Source organism: Castanea sativa, chromosome 8 (genome assembly GCF_040712315.1).
Source record: "Castanea sativa cultivar Marrone di Chiusa Pesio chromosome 8, ASM4071231v1".
NCBI classification, from domain to species: domain Eukaryota; kingdom Viridiplantae; phylum Streptophyta; class Magnoliopsida; order Fagales; family Fagaceae; genus Castanea; species Castanea sativa.
This window is the reverse complement of record NC_134020.1, coordinates 9255190-9272403: the sequence shown is the minus strand read 5'-3', so window position 1 is coordinate 9272403 and position 17214 is coordinate 9255190. Positions and strand designations below refer to the sequence as shown.

The 17214-nt window shown below is 35.3% G+C and overlaps 1 pseudogene; it reads right to left on the bottom strand.

Moving 5' to 3' along the window:
* Positions 1 to 14613: 14613 nt before the first annotated feature.
* LOC142605837 (putative glucan endo-1,3-beta-glucosidase GVI) lies at positions 14614 to 15691 on the bottom strand (annotated as a pseudogene).
* Positions 15692 to 17214: the final 1523 nt, after the last annotated feature.

Below are 17214 nucleotides of genomic sequence, written 5' to 3'. Positions count from 1 at the left end.
ACGTGAGATCATAGCATTCATAAGTGTTGTGTTTATGGTCCTGGTGGAAACATCAGTATTTGTTCTTGAGTTTTTTGTTTGGGTTGCCCTTCAGCTTATCCGGTCAAGTTAACGTCACGTCGTCCCTTATCTGCATGAGGACTTGTTCTCGTAGGGTGTTCAAAGAAGTGAAATTTGTTCTCCCTAATGAGGGTCTTGATCTCCTGTCATCCCTTCTGTCATTCATTCGAGCTGAATTCATTCCTCCGTCCAGGCAGGGGTTATCCTGCCTTTCTCTCTTCCTTGGCCCATCTCCTTGGGCTATCATCGCATCTTCAACATTCATATATTTTGTGGCTTTGTATAGTGACTCAACCATTTTTTTTTGGTCGTTCTTGTAGATGGAGAAGAGAAACTCTCTCGCTTTAGCCCACTAGTGAAAGCGGTAACGAGGACTTTGTTGTCGGCCTCATATATCAAGTTTGCCTCCTTGTTGAAATGGGTCATATACAACCTCAGGCTTTCGTCTTCCCATTGCTTAATGTTTAGTATGGCCGCGGAGGATTGTATGTATCTTTGTCCTCCGATGAAGTGTGTAACAAAGTGGCCACTCTGGGGTAAGCTTGTTGAACCACACCCTTATTGGCCCCTTCAGCGTGGTAGGGAAGGCCCTACACATAATCTTATCTGGAGCTCCTTGCAAGTGCATGAGGGTTTTGAATGACTCTAGATGGTCGAGTGGGTCCTTCGACCCGTCATATGTTTCTACTTGTGGCATCTGAAACTTTGCTGAGAGGGGGAAGGATGTCACCTCGGTGGTGAATGAGGGGACTCAATCTGATGGACCAGCTCATCCAAGTTGGTAGATACTCATCCCCTCATGGCATTCATCATCATGTCCATCTTCTCCCTCATCATCTGCATATCCTGGGATATACGCATCACACTGACTTCTATTTTAGAGGGACGGTTAGTGTCTTCCAGACCATCCCTTCTACTAGGGATGTTACTCTCTTCCTAGTCTTCCCTCTCTTGCCTGCCCCCGGTAGGTAGGTGACTACCATTTTGCTCGTCAGCGTCCCGCTCGTCACATGGACATTCATGGCGTCACTTGTTCCTCTGGTTCAACTGTTGTTCCAACTCCTGGTTACGTTGGGTGAGTCGTTCTACCGCAGCAGCCAAGGTTTGCACTTGCCTTTCCAAGGCGTTAGGTGGATTCCTCATTTCCTGGTTAATGGTAGCCATTGAACGCGTCTAGGCCATGCAACTCTTTCGTCTCAAAAACAATGGTACAACTAATCACATCGTGATTGTGATGTTTCCCACAGACGGTGCCAACTGATGATGGGTTGAAATCATCAGTGAGCTGCAGGCTCCAAAGCACTAAAATGGGTACTTGCAAAATAAGAACAAATGGACCAAACAGAAGGCACTGGTATGGTAGCGGCCAAGAACCCTCCAAAGGTCAAGTTAGTGAATGAGAAATCTCTAAGAACTCTATAGTGAAAGAGCTAGGGATTTTCTACATACTTGAGAAAATGGGAGGCTGGGCGCTTATATAGTAGTGAATAGTGAATGAGATCCCTTCGAAGTGGGGATCTTTCCTTACGGGAGGGTCTAGCGCTCTAGGGTTTCCAAGATTTTAGGCTGCTATAAAAAAGATACGTTCATTATCTTGCATGTTTTCCAAGATGTTTCTATGCATAGATATCCGTGGAGTGCAAGTTAAGATATGCTAGACCCATCGGCCTCTCCAACCCGTCGGCTACTTGCTTTGTCCAAGGATCCCCGTTGGCTTATGGAGGCATCCGTCAGATATCACGGTGGGGTTGTCGCTTGCATTGTCATTGCTTTCGGTCCTCTATTTATATCCATGAAGTTGATGGGTCCGTAGATACTGTCAGCTTCTTGGTACGATACATAATAAATCATTTTTCAAGAATACCCTTATCAATGCCAAACTTTTTTTTTTCTTGCATTAAAATTTTGGCAAGTCATTCGCTTCTAAATGCACACATGCACACAACATGGAAGTCCAGTACTCCTCGGATTACTTGTTAAAGAATGAAACTTCATTTACCTCAAAATTGTGCATATCATGAAGATGTTATCATATTATGTGGTCAGCCCCACCTCCCCAAACCAAAACCCAAAAAAAAAAAAAAAAGCAAAAAGAACATTATATGTTTAGTAGAGACTTCAGAAAGAAACAGATATATGGCTGATGGTAATCAACAATTAGATGGTAGACTAGCCAATAGGATACCTACAAGGACGAAGAAAGCTTAGACAGGTACCAATATGGCCGTGGTCTAATTACACTGATGCTTAAGTTAGTGAAGTTTCCTTGATTTTAGCTGCCATATCATGATCATAATGGGAATATAACTCAGAGTGATTTTGGGCATGTAACTGTTGATCCCACAATGTGTATAACAGTTCTTGGATATGGCGCTCAGTCCTCTAGTCCTTGTTCATCCTAAGATGGATTGTATCTAAGGAGTGGGGGGGAATGCTGTTATATTTTCATTAGGTTGTCCTTTTTTGTAATGACGTGTCATGTTGTGCTTACATGGCATTGTTTGACGAAATTCTCCATATATCAATGTCTACGTTCCCATCTCTAACTATTTTAAGGTTTTGGTCTCTTACACCCTTTGTTTGCATGATACTTGTTTCCATGTCAACAATAAATTGAGTAAACTAGAAGTTTGTGCAAATTCAATATTTGTTTCATGTTCTTGGGAACCGTTTGAAGCTCACAAATATAAAAGCTATAGGTTGGACTTCTTGAGTTACAGAATTCTGTCACCTTGTGTTTAGGCTGCTTCAACAATAAATCTGAGGGATTTCATTCACCATGTTATGCGCCAAGGAGCTCAAAGGTCATATTCGTGGGGTAGGATTTGGTCCAAGCCCAAGTGGTCGAAGGAGAAAGAGTGCTCTCACGAGCATTGAAATACAATCAAGTCAAGCAAGGGACAATAAAGTTGCACAACTGAAGGCTTCCTTGGCTACTATGAAGGAGAAACTGGTAAGTTTTGATGAAATGAAGGAAAGACTTAGTCAATTCAAAGAAATGAAGCAAAGAATGGCTCGCATGCTTCAACAAATGCAATAAATTTCTTCACAATGCAGTCAGGTATGTAATGACTTTTAATGTTTATGTGTGTGTTTGTTGGGATTTTGATAGAGAGAAGTGAAATGTAAGAATATGAAGAATGAAATGATATATTAGATGGAAAGAAAGAAGATAGACTTTTGAATAAATGAATGAATGGGCAATGTATGTGAGTTGAATGTACTTACCAATTGTTTGAATAATAATTAGGTCTGATTTAGAGGTGGCTTAGTGTTTTTGAATGTATATTGAAAAGAATTGTGAATCTATGAGATTTTGATTAATTTGATAGACTATTGGTGTTGAGATTAGTATTGAACTTGGACTTGGTCTTAGTGGTTTGGTGTTCACTAGATTATAATTTTACAGTTTTTTTTTTATAAAAAAAAATATATATATAAAAAGAGGGTTCTTCTTTAATTTTCTTCTGCTAGAAGCTTCCAAACACAATTATGTTTCTAACTCTTGAGCAAGCAAGATAGTAAAATCATGTTCATGCATCTTGGTATTGAATTTTAGTTCAATCTTATTTGCATGCACCTGATTCTAAGAATTGCTTTTTATAATTTAGTTTTCATTCATAAGTTGCTATATCATTGTAGAGGTTTAAAACATAAGAGACATGTCTTCATTTAACTTGTTCCCATTTTTTGCCTTGGTAATATCTTCTTGTCATTTTATTCCATTTATACGCACTTATTGAGTAGTTATAATTTGTATGTAGGATGTTCCTCCGGTCCAACAATCTCCAGCTCTCCAAAAATCATCAGCCGCATCCCATCAACCAAGCAGCTTATAAGTTTTATCTTGGAGTTCGAGGACTTTTTTGTGTACAAAGAACTACTGAAGAACAACCACATTTTTTGCAAGTGTTGAAGGATATTTTTAAACACTTTGGAACTTTGATTATAGTATTAGCTTAATTTGAGCGGTTGTTTTATTCAAAGGACTACATAATTTTTTGTTAATCTTATGATGATGGTTATTGACAATGTTATATGTATTTGATAATATATTTCTATGTTAATATTACTTTAGTTTGGAAACATTTGTGGTGTTGTTAATTAGTTACATTTGTGGTATTGTGTTAGTAGAGCTAAAACTATTACAGGTTCTTTCTAACAGGTCTGTGAACAATTTATCAGCAAATAGTGGTTTTAAAACCCATTGAAAAAAAAAATGAACCTATAGTGGCGATCAAAAAGCGCCACTAAAGGTGCACATATTATGATAAATTGAAGCCCTATAGCGGCGCTTATCACCCATCGCTAAAGGTTTACACATATAAACGCCGCTAAAGGTTCACACATATAGCATCGTTTCTCTCCGCTGGTAAAAGTGCAATTAATCCACTTTAATTGATTCCCTATAGTGTCACTTTTTGCCCGCCGCTAAAAGTCAATTGATACGAATTTTAATCTCATATGGCGGTGGTTTTCTGCCCACCGCAATAAACCAAAACCGCCACTAAAAGGTGCATTTATAGCGGCGTTTTTTGTTACCACCACAATAGAGCTACAGCGGCACTACAACAATGACGGGAGGAAGCGCCGCAATAGCACCCGCCGCTAAAGGTCATATGTACTTTAGCGGTGCTTTTTTGGGCTTTAGCAGCACTTCTAGCCCGCCAAAATAGCCCTAATTTCTTGTAGTGACCGTGGTTGCATGGTTGGTTTCCTTGTAGAGTTTGGAAATAGGAAATTAGTGTTTGAATCTAGTTAATAGATATCTTTTCTTTTAAAAAAAATATTTTCTCTCACTTGACAGTCTTGACAATTAAGTGTCCATTTGGGAATAACTTGTTTAGCTTTTTTCTAAAAGTGTGCTAAAGTATACTTGTACTTTGAAAAAGTGGAAAAATGCGGGAAAAAAATGAGGTTTTAAAGAGTTATACATAAAAACTAAAAGCTAAAAACTGATGCCAAACAGACTCTAAGATTTACTTATCAATGTTACACCAATTTTAATTTATTAACTTTCAAAAGTTCAAGGTTTAGTTTGGTACTTTTGAAACTATAGGATTTACTTTAGACTATCCCTCAACTATGGCCAAAATTGGCAAATGCCCTTTTCGCACAAAAAAAAAGAAGCATTATGCCCCATTTCCCAAACTAATTAGGGAAATGCCCCTCTTTTGAAACTCGATTTTCTCAAAATCAAGTTAAGCCCTATAGTGGCTTTTTTAGGAGCCTATAGTGATGTTTTAAGGAGCCTATAGCGGCGTTTTGTAACTCGAGCTCCATGAACTCGAGTTATAGGTAAAAAAAAAAAAAAGACAAAATTGCATGGAACTCAAGTTCATGGAACTCGAGTTACAAAACGCCGCTATAGGTCCTTAAAACGTCACTATAGGCTCCTTAAAACGCCACTATAGGGCTCCAGAAATTTTTTTTTTTGAAACTCGATTTTGAGAAAATCAAGTTTTAAAAGAGGGGCATTTCCTTAATTAGTTTGAGAAATGGGACATTTCCCCTTTTTTTTGCGCGAAATGGGCATTTGCCCATTTTCGCCCCTAAACTATAGGATTTAAAGTGACATTTACCCTAAAAATTATAATACAACTTCAGTATACAACATAAATTGAAAAAGGGTGAATAATTTTTTTAAATTTTATGATCTAAGCTTCGTGAATGGGTGGGATTCGGTCATATTCGAGTTTTAGTTTGCTGGGTTGTTTTAAATTGGACATGGGTTAGAAACTTACGGGAATAAAATGAGTTGTTAATTTGCAATTAGCTTGGGGACTTGTTAAAAGTTTAAAAGGTTTGGCTTACAAACATAAGAATCCCCCCTCCCCTCCCCCATACACACACAAAACAAATGTTCAATGACCTTTTTTATTATAAAAAAAATAAAAAAATAAAAAAGAATGAGCAATTGGTTTAGTGATTATAGATATAAGTTCTTTTTTATTAATATTAATTTTTATTGTAAAATTTACTCCTGTTTTCTAAAATTTTGGATCATTTTCTTGGTTTTAATGACTTCATTGGTTTTATTGTAATTTTTTAAACCTATTTTGGTAGACAATGTGATAGTTTATGTTGAAAATAAACTTCAAAAAATTTCACCCTTAAAGATATATGATATTAGATGAATTTTATTCTAAGAAAGATCGTCATCAAGCTTAGCTTTGATAAGATATAGCCATTATTTAGTTGATCAGGTTGAATACCAATGATTTATGGAGTTCTTGTTCTCTCGCTCTCTCTCAAAGAGATAAAAGAAATGAGTAGGTGAAGCGCATAACCGAAAGCTTGAAATTTCACTTTAAAAGGAGTTTTCTTCCTGTTCTCTCATTATTCTTGTTTCCATTTACTGTTCTTAATCTGTCTTCCATTTGACATATCTGAATTTTTTAAAGTTGTTAGAGAGAGCCTTTTTATATTAAGAAAAAAATGGCAAATAGAAGCATAAGTTATAGAGTTCAACTGAATATTGTGTTCCAGGCCTTCTAGGACTACCTCAATCAATATTAGCTAGGCCATAATGAAGGGAGAGACAGCGCGCAAGAAAAAAATTGATCAAATCAAGCTGAGAGTAGCCTTCGTAAGAAAATAAGTTGTATTCAGAATTCCCATGGAAAACATGCAACAAAGATACAAGAAAAAATTCCCATCAAGAGCTCCAATTGTATTGGGGGCCCGGCCTATGGAATGGCAATATCTACACTATACTAGTTGCCTCAGTTTGTTATCCATTTAATTGTATTAATACAACTTCATGCTGTAAAGTTATGATTTCAAACTATTTTGTGTTGCCTTTAATTCCGTGCCAAATTTGATTGTAATTTCTTCAATCATTTTTCCTATATGTATGTGGATTTAATTGTAAGGAATGAGTGTGAGAGATCGGTGAAGAATCAAACTTCAAAAGTGGATCAAGTGAATTTCGCGACTGGCTCACGACTGTCTCACGAGAAGCAACCCGCGAAAAGAGCTACATGTAGAGCACATGACTGGAAGATAAAGAGTCGTGTCAAGCTACCTTTTTCATGACTATCTCGCGGGTAAGGCCAACTCACGAAGGACCCACGAAAGTCTCTGTTTGCAAAAAGTTATATTTTGCTTTACCAAGTCTTTACCCACACTATATATACCCTCATTACCTATAAATTGTAAGGAGTGTTTTTCAGAGAGAAAAGCCTAGAAAATATACTTGAGAGTTAGAGATTGTTATACCCATAATCATTTATGTTAGGTTCTAAGACTTTAGGAACTAATATATTAGAACTTCAATTTGTAATATGTTGGCAAACCATGATCAAAACATAGAGTCTAGGTTTAGGCTTGCTCAAAATGTGATTTATTGCAAAATTGGAATCGAGTGATTGCAGAAGTATTGGAAAAAATCTACAGGATTCGATCGATCGAAACTCATGCAGATTTAATTATCTGCAGAATTTCCAATTCAGCCTAAGTCCATATGACGTGTAGGGTTTTGTGTTTTACTTCAAGTATAAAAGGAAAAACCTTAGCTACGTTTTAGAAGTCTTTTTTAGAGTTGTGTGTTGAATCTTTGTGAGATCTAGAGATGTTTACCTTCATACACACACATAGAGTTATCAAGATCAAGATTCGCGTCAAGAACTTGATGATCTCTTTAGTTGCTGCATAAAGAACTTTAAAGAAGATCTGAAACCTTTGAGTGGAGTCTCAAAGTCACAAGTAGGATAACTTGTGGTTGTTGCAGATCAAGGTAAGAAGTAGTTCGTGGTCTCAGAGCTGTCACGTGGTAGTAAGTTTTCTACTAGTCTAAATTCTATTGTAAAAACTTCAATTCTTTCATAGTGGATCTGTTTTAACTTGAGGATAGCTAAGCTAAATCCTCCCCAGGTTTTTTACCGGTAAGGTTTTCCTAGGTTATCATATCATTGTGTTCTTTATATTTCCGCATTATTTACATGATATGATTTTATTGTGTTAACTTAGAACTAAATAATTTATCTAAGTAATCACTTTACTAAATAACTAGGTTAAACGACTTGTTTTAAGGGGTCTAAAAACTTACAACTAGTATCAAAGTAGGTTAGCTCTTGTTTTTTTAGATTTTTTGGTCTAAGAGTTGATCATTGACCCCTGTTGTCATGAAACATGGTCACTCTCTTGTGATCCCACCTCACTTTGATGGGAACAACTATGCTTGCTGGAAAGTAAAGATGAAAGCATTCCTGAAATCTATTGATGAGAGAGTATGGAATTCCGTTGAATACAGATGGGAGAAACCAACTACTCCTGTTACTGAGTGGTCAACTTCTCAAAAAGAGGCAGCCGCTTTTAATTGCAAAGCCATGAATGCTATTTTTAATGCTGTTTCTATGAAGGAATTCAAGAGAATCTCAAATGTTGAGGTTGCTCATACTGCATGGAATATTGTCCAAACTGTGCATGAAGGCACAAAAGCAGTTTAGATTAATAAGTTACAGCAGTTAACTACTAGATTTGAAAGCATTAGAATGTTTGATGATGAGTGTTTTGATGAATTCAATGCTAAACTTAATTATATTGTTAATTTTGCTTATAATTTTGGTGAAATTTATGATCAACCTAAGATTGTTAGGAAGATTCTTAGATCCTTAATTGAGGACTTTAGACCCAAAGTGACTGTCATTACTGAAAGCAAGGATGTGGACTCCATCCCTGTCGATGAGCTTTTAGGATCTCTCCAGTCCTATAAGCTAGACCTACCCAAAACAAAAAAATCCAAATCAATGGCTCTTAAGTCAGTTAATGATGTTGATGGGAATGGATTTGATGATGAACTCTCTTCTACAGAGTTTGCTTATCTTGTTAAGAACTTTAAAAACTTTCTTAGAAACAACAACAGAAGGGCAAGAGGTAAAAAGAATGCTGAACCTAGGAATTTTTAAGAGGAATTAACCAACTAAATTTAATAATACTGATAAATTAAAAGAGAAAGTTGGTTAAACCTCTAGTAATTCTCTAGGTCAACAATGTTTTGGTTGTCAAGGGTATGGTCATGTGAAATCTGAATGTACTATATTCTTGAGGTCAAAGGGTAAAGTTATGGCTGTAACCCTTAGTGATGATGAAATTTCTGATTATGAGTCTGGTAGTGATGAGGATGGAAACTTCATTGCTTTCACAACTACTGCCATAGTCGATGAAAGTATTGTGGTTGAAGTGAACCCTTCTGATAGGGAACTCTTTGAGTGTTCTGATTTGCAAGAAGCTTTTAATAAGCTATGCAAGGTTGCTCCAAAGGATGCAATGATCGTAGATTTAGGTTTAAAGAAGATTGCCTCCCTTGAACTTGAAAAGAAAAACTTGTTGCTGAATTTGCTTGATGCAAATAATTTGATTGATAAGGTGAAAACTAAAAACTTGATGTTGCTTGATAAGATTAAGAACTTAGAACTAGAATTATCTGTTGCTAGAGAATAAACAAATAGGTTTGCTAGTTCTAAACTTGATCATATGTTGAGTGTTCAAAAGTCTCCCTAAGACAAAACAAGTCTAGGTTTTGTAGATAGCATCTCGGTGTCTAAAACTCATTACACAAACTTTGTTTCTTCTTCTAAACCCCCCAAGAGTGAGACTGCCAAATCAGTAGAAGTTACACCCCCTCCTAGGAAGATTAGGGTTGATCTTAAAGGGTCTAAAAACGTACAAGTGATATCAGAGCCAAGTGATACTGTTCTTTATATTTCCACATTATTTACATGATACGATTTTATTGTATTAACCTAGAACTAAATAATCTATCTAAGTAATCACTTGGCTAAATAATTAGGTTAAACAACTTGTGTTAAGGGATCTAAAAATGTACAAGTGGGTTTGTTATTTTTGTGGAAAGGCTAGGCATACTCACCCAAACTGTTTCAAGTTGCAAGCTGCAAAATGAGCAAATAAGCCAAGAGTACTTGTGCCTCAAGCACAAGATCCTATGGTACTTATTGGTGAATTGGTAAAGGCTTTAAACCTTTATACCAATCATGGAGTTGCATATCATTCTGATATGGATAATAATTCCAAAGCTAGAGTTTCATATAAGAAGTTTTGGATGCAAAAGGCTCAATCTAATTGAGTCTTTCTAACATGGTCCTTGTGCTTCATCTCAATACTCTTTGTGACCATTCTTCTTTTGATGTTTTATTTCTTTTTTGCTTTTTGGATTTGTATTGCATTACATTCATGCATTTCATATTAGGTTGCTTTTGTTATTTCTTTTAATAATAAAAACAAAAACAAAAACAAAAAAGAGGAAGGAGGGATATGTTTTGTATTACATATCTTGGATTTATAGTTGAGGTTGGCCATATTTTGTTTTCATAACATGCTTGTGTACCTTGTTTAGCTTGGATGAGCTTTTTTTTTTTTTTTGCATTTTGCTAGTTTTAGCTATGTTGTGCATGTTGTGTGGGAGTTGTTTATAGTTTTTGATCACATGATCTTGATTTTGAAGTCACATGCTTTTGATTGTTAGGACTAGAAAATCCTAAGAGAAAGGCATAAATAATCATCTCACCACTATTTACTAGCCAATCTTGAACTTAGTGTCACACCCCAAACCCAAGTAAGAGTTAGGCACGTGACAATAGCTACACACTTATAAAGTTTACACTCTACAAGTGTGTAAGGCCCTCTTAACAAAATAAGAGTTATCCTCAAAGAAAATTTCAACAATAAATTTGAATATATCCGCAATAATGCAATTCTCAAAAGATCTCCAAATAATAATCTTCCAACATCAAAATAAAAATAACTAAACCCTTTAAATCTAAAGGTCCACACAAAAGGTAATCTTAAACATAAAAGTTCAAATCTTATTCCATTGATTTCCTAAACTTCACTCATGCACACATCCCAGCGGAAGCCCAAACATATGCTACTCTTCCTGATCAAAATCTGAAAGGAGAAAGAGGGGGGGGGGGGGGTGAGTTGACAACTCAATAAGTAACCAAAATCCTAATAAGTTTTATCCAACAATAGATTTGTAAAATAATAAGATGTAATATGAATCTTCAAAAGTTATAATATGCTATGGGTTTTCAAAAATAACTAAGAAGTTTCATAATCTTAAAATATACGTTGCAAATAGATCACATACTTTAATCTTACAATTATATCATGGATGGTTTAGAAGGTAGTTAGTTTTCCATATAACAAAATCTATAACTTACAATAAGTTCCAAAAATACATAAGCAATTTTAATTACTCAAAATAGTTAAATACTCAACGTAACTCATATACTTAACAATCTTATGACTATGGTCACGCTATATCTCCGTGACTAGGCATCAGAATACCAATGAATAATCCTCATTGGCTGGGTATTAAAGTACCAATGAATAACCTCCATTGGTTTGGGTATCAGAATACCAATGAATAACCCTCATTGGCTGGGTATCAGAGAACCAATGAATAACCCCCATTGGTTGGGTATTAGAATTAAATCATAATCAGACTGTCCATAATCATATATTATGAAATCATAATTTCTAAAAAAATGTATCTTATTCAAATGCATGTACATACCAATGAATAGCCCACATTGGTTTGGGTATCAGAATTAAATCATAGTCAGACTGTCCATAATCATATATTATTGAATCATAATTTCTAACAAAAATGTATCTTATTCAAATGCATGTACATATAATCATATATTCAATAATTCAATATATTTGTGATATTTCTATATTCCTTACTTTAAATCAATATAGCTAAAAACAATTAAACAAAACACATCATATATTTAGTAATCAGATATATTGTGATAATTCTGTACTTGAAATTAGTGATACAATAGAAATAAAATTGTAACAATTATAACCAAATTTTCAGTAGTTAAAAAAATATATTAATATAAGCAAAATAAAACCCAATTAGGACAAGGTTACTTACCTCAGCTAGCTCACCACAACAACTTCTCCCTAACACGTTCTCTAAAGTCCTTAGATCTCACCTAACAATTTACAAGCACCATTTACTCAATAATCATATACTTCAAGAAAGACTATTAAAAAAATATCTCATAATTGTCTGCTTTTCTTACACCAAAATTCCACCTAATCATAATATATATATATATATATGTGTGTGTGTGTGTGTGTGTGTGTGTGTGTATGTATGCTACCACCATCTATGCTCAAAGGTAAGGCTAGCACCTAGTAGTACTATGCCACTATAGACAAGGACGTGTGCTACTAAGTGCAGCTTTCTTCTCCTTCATTTCATTTTTTTTTTCTATAACCGGTCAAACCTCAAAACCCGTGCTCCTTAGACTTTTTTTTTTTGTTTTGTTTTTCTTCCTAATTTCATCAATTTAGCATAGTTTCTTAACAACCCAGCTGTGCAACAAGGTGACCCATCACACCTAAAATCTACCACTTCCAGTCATGCTTATTACAACGGAGTGTGTGTGTATATATAAAAATACTGAGTACTGAAAAATCAGTAGATAGTAGCATCCAACGAAATATAAATATAAACTTTTCTTCGTTGCATCAATAAAACTCTTAAATAATTAAATAGCTTCACTACCGGTTAAAATATCCACATAAAAAAAATATACTCTAATTCCAAATAAGCTTAGATTTAACAAGAGAGGAATTCTTAGGCTCTTACCTCAATTGTGCAGTCAAACCTTCTCTACTTGAGTATTTTGGCTAGTCTCCTCCCTCAAAACATATGTCAGTATACGCTGACTTAAATTAGACTATATAAAACTAGGGTTTCAACCTTATTTTCTAAAAACCCCTTAGTAATTTTAATTATAACAATTGACCCCATAAACAAATTTACTTAAATACCCCTCCTTTTAATTCCTTTTTATTTTTTTTTTCTTTCCGGCTATTACACTTAGTGTTCATGATTTTGTGCTCGAGAAAGTGTATTAGAACTTTAGGTTCTAAGACTTTAGGAACTAATGATGTATTAGAACTTCAACTTGTAATATGTTGGCAAACCATGATCAAAATATAGAGTCTAGGATTAGTCTTGCTCAAAGTGTGATTTACTGTAAAATTTGAATTGAGTGATTGCAGAATGTATTGGAAAAAATCTTCAAGGCTTGATCGATCGAAAATTAGATTTGATCGATCGAAACTCATGCAGATTTAATTTTTTGTAGAATTTTCAATTCAGCCCAAGCCCGTATGACGTGTAGGGTTTTGTGTTTTACTTCAAGTATAAAAGAAAAAACCCTAGCTATGTTTTAGAAGTCTTTTTGAGAGTTGTGTGTTGAATCTTTTGTAAGATCTAGAGGTGTTTACCTTCATACACACACATAGAGTTATCAAGATCAAGGTTCGCGTCAAGAACTTGATGATCTCTTCAGTTGTTGCGTAAAGAACTTTAAAGAAGATCTGAAACCTTTGAGTGGAGTCTCAAAGTCACAAGTAGGAGAACTTGTGGCTACAGCAGATCAAGGAAAAAAGTAGTCCATGGACTCGGAGCTGTCACGTGGTCGTGGTAGTAAGTTTTCTACTCAAGGTAGCAATAGGATGGTAGTGGTTTAAGTTCTATTGTAAAAACTTCAATTCTTTTATAGTGGATTTGTTTTATCTTGAGGATAGTTAGGTTAAATCCTCCCCAGGTTTTTTTGGTTAGATTTTCTTGGGTTATTATATCGTTGTGTTCTTTATATTTCCGCATTATTTACATGATATGATTTTATTGTGTTAACCTAAAACTGAATAATTTATCTAAGTAATCACTTGGTTAAATAATTAGGTTAAACAACTTGTGTTAAGGGGTCTAAAAATGTACAATCTACCCATTTCCTTGTGGTTTTCCTCAACTCTTACCTCTCCATCTCTATATCTTTGAGAGTTTGCTAGCCTAAACACTTACCACACCCATACTGAGTGTGAAGTAAGATTTTGGTGCTGCCAAGAAGCATTGGAAGATGCCATTCATTGAGGGATGCAATCAAGCTAAATTGCGAGATCTGGAAAGTTAGAGAAGACAAGGCTCCGAGAAGTCAGTTGGTAGCAGGAGCTTGGAAGGCTCAAGTTCATGGGGTAGACTAGGCTTGGAGGGTCTTTTGTTATTCGTGTACACCAACTTTATTCTCTAGTGGATCGATTTTGACTTGGAGGGTCGCAGAGAGGTTTTTCACCAAGTTTTTCAGTTTTCTCTTCGATAACACGTCTCGGTGTTATCTTGTGTTTGCATCTTTCTTCCATACTCTTTATGCTTTCATTTTATTGTTGATAATGGATGAATATGGCTTAGGGTAGAGTTATCAGCTTATTACGCTTATTTACTCTTGTTCTGCACTTAGTTTAAGTTAGAGTAAAACAATCCAGCCGTAGTTTTTATTTGGGAGTCTGAACAAGCTCTTGTGTTTTAACACAAATCCGAGCTTTCACATGCAAATTTGGATTTCAGATCTTTGTAACATCAAAAGTACACGAGTGGAAGAAAATTTAAAGTTAAAATTAAGGCACTTATGATAAGTGAGAAGCTGAAAAATATATTATATTGGTATAATTTATCAATGCCTAAATCATATATATTATAAAAATATATTAATTATTTCAAATTTAGCTAGAGTCCGCCTGCATGAATTAACTAATTAAAGCAGATAAACTACTGAACCAGAGGACTATTCATTGTATTACTACCACAACTACTCGTAAGTTACTTTTTCAGGAAAAAAAAAAAACTTGACAGGATAAACCGGAGTCATGTTAGGGTAAAATAACCCAAAATTCTGCTCAGTCCCCGCAGGCTTAAGATCTTCATTGAAGAGTGCAAACACATAGGTCTCTGTCGCATTCCCTGGCCGCATTGGGGTTCCCAATCCAAATGACACATGAGCTATCAAGCTGTTAACATAAGTTTGGGCATTAGCAATGGTGGCAAAGTCCCCATTTCCAGCGCTAGGCCATCCACTCTCGGACACGACAATTCTAACACTAATTCCACCCATTTTCTCCAATGCAAGATACTGGCGTTGAGCATGGCATCAATGAGCATTTTGTAGTGGAGAGGCCCATCAGTCAAGACCACGTCTAGTGAAGTTCCTAGAACATAGTCTAAGTGCACATTTTCGGGGTCATTTACATATGTAAAATAAGGGTACACATTGGCTAGAATGGGACTCCCATTTTGCTCCAAGAATGACACAATGGATCCCATAACTTTCAAGTGGGTGTCTGAAAATGAACCATTTGAAGGAGGATATGATACCCCCATTACGTCGTATGAGACAGCAGTACTTACTGGTACAGAAATATTTGCACCTTTAAGTGCTCTGTCAAGGTTACTCATGGCACCATGCACAAATTTTGCTAGAGGCCCTGAAATGACCCCGTTGCCCGCAACTACATACCTAAATTTCACTGCTGGGATAAGCGGTTTAACATTTGTATCAACCCATGAAGAGGCTGAATTTTGATCTGATGCTAGTAGTTGGAGGTCTTCGTTTCGAACTCCTACCACAACTTCGATGTTAGAGCCTTCGAGAGCCTTCAACACCTCAGTGTTTGGCTCAAAAATCCGAACTTTGGTGATATTTCTTGATTTCAGTAGGCCAACCACTGCATCTGGGGCTGGAAGGTTGTCACCTAGTAGTCCATAGTTCACCCCAACGCCTTGGGCTCCTTTATCATCAACAATTAATAATAACTAGTCGCTAACCCGTGCAATGCACGGGATAATTAAATAGAAATTAAATATATTTATTTTGTTGAAGGTATTGACTTGAAAATATATGAAAATATTAACAAATTATTCAAAATAAAAGTTCACATAAAAATAAAAATAAGTACAAAACTTGTAGAAACCTAAAACAACATAATTTCGAAAGATCACAAAATTAATACATGTAAAATTTCATAAACTTAGAAGAGTAGGTGTTATCAATGCTAGTTGAACGTTACTTTTATGAACACCACCATAAGTTGAATAAGCAAATCTATCATTGTACATAGACATTTGTCCATTTACATAGTCCATATTTCTATGGTTTATGAACTAGTTCTGCAACTGTGTATGTGAAACTCATGAGATGTTTGTCTTCTTGTCCTCATTTCCTGCATGAAAGCAGGATCATAACTGAATTGAGTTATCTACTTTTTGTCGATGCAAAATCAAACCTTTCATGCCTCTAGGAAATATCGGCAACCCCTTCAATTAGAAAAACAGTCCCAGTAATTTAAAGCAAAATCATCAACACCCTTTTAAAATTATTGGAATGTGTGAACCACTTTTAAATTAGAATCCATATTTGCTTAAAGGATTAGACAATGGTGTTTTTTCTCCAAAAATTTGTTACATATTTTCAAAAAGTCAATTCTCAATGCATATGATGTTGTCAAGAGTCACCACATGTGTTAGTAGTTCAGTGTAAAATTTTGAGAGAATGACCATAAGAGATCCCATGCATGCAATCTAATAATGTTGTAAAAATTTAAATATTTTTGTTTTCTTTTGCCGACAATGTAATTTATTTGAGATTCTAATTTGAACTTGATTTCCTTCAGCAACCAAATAGATTATTTTTGGGGGGGGGGGGGGGGGAGAAAAAAACAAAGCCCAAACAGCTATATAAAGAAGATGCCCAAATCCTAGTAACCAAACAGAAATCATTATTAAAAAAATTGCAATGCACAAAAAGAGAGAAGGTTTAAAAGAAACCTCATATAATACGCGAAGGTACTCATCAGAATCCACTGGCAACCCATGTAGATAATACTTGTAGTCAACAACATTGCCAAGCTGCAAGTAATCTACTATATAGATTAAGATCATTCCCCAAGAAAATTTTTTATCTAAAATGAGAGAGAGGAATGGGAAGGGACATAAATCATAAATTTGAACATTTTGTTTGGACTACATGATCTATATTATTAATTTAAAATTTCAAAGTTTCCTGGCTTTCATATGAAAGGTTGTTAGAGCCACACATCAAGAAAGTTAGGATTTTGAACATAATAAAGAATTGTATCAATGTACTAAATAGTCCATCATCATTGTGTAGAAAAATCATCAAATTTAAAAGGGACTAATTCTAAACTATTGCATCTCTAATCACCCTTTAAAATTTTGTGTTTGTCTATGCTTCCAGCCAACAAAAAATTATGTTCCCCACCATTAAACAATATTCTCAATTTTGCAAATATTCTTAAACCTACCAATTT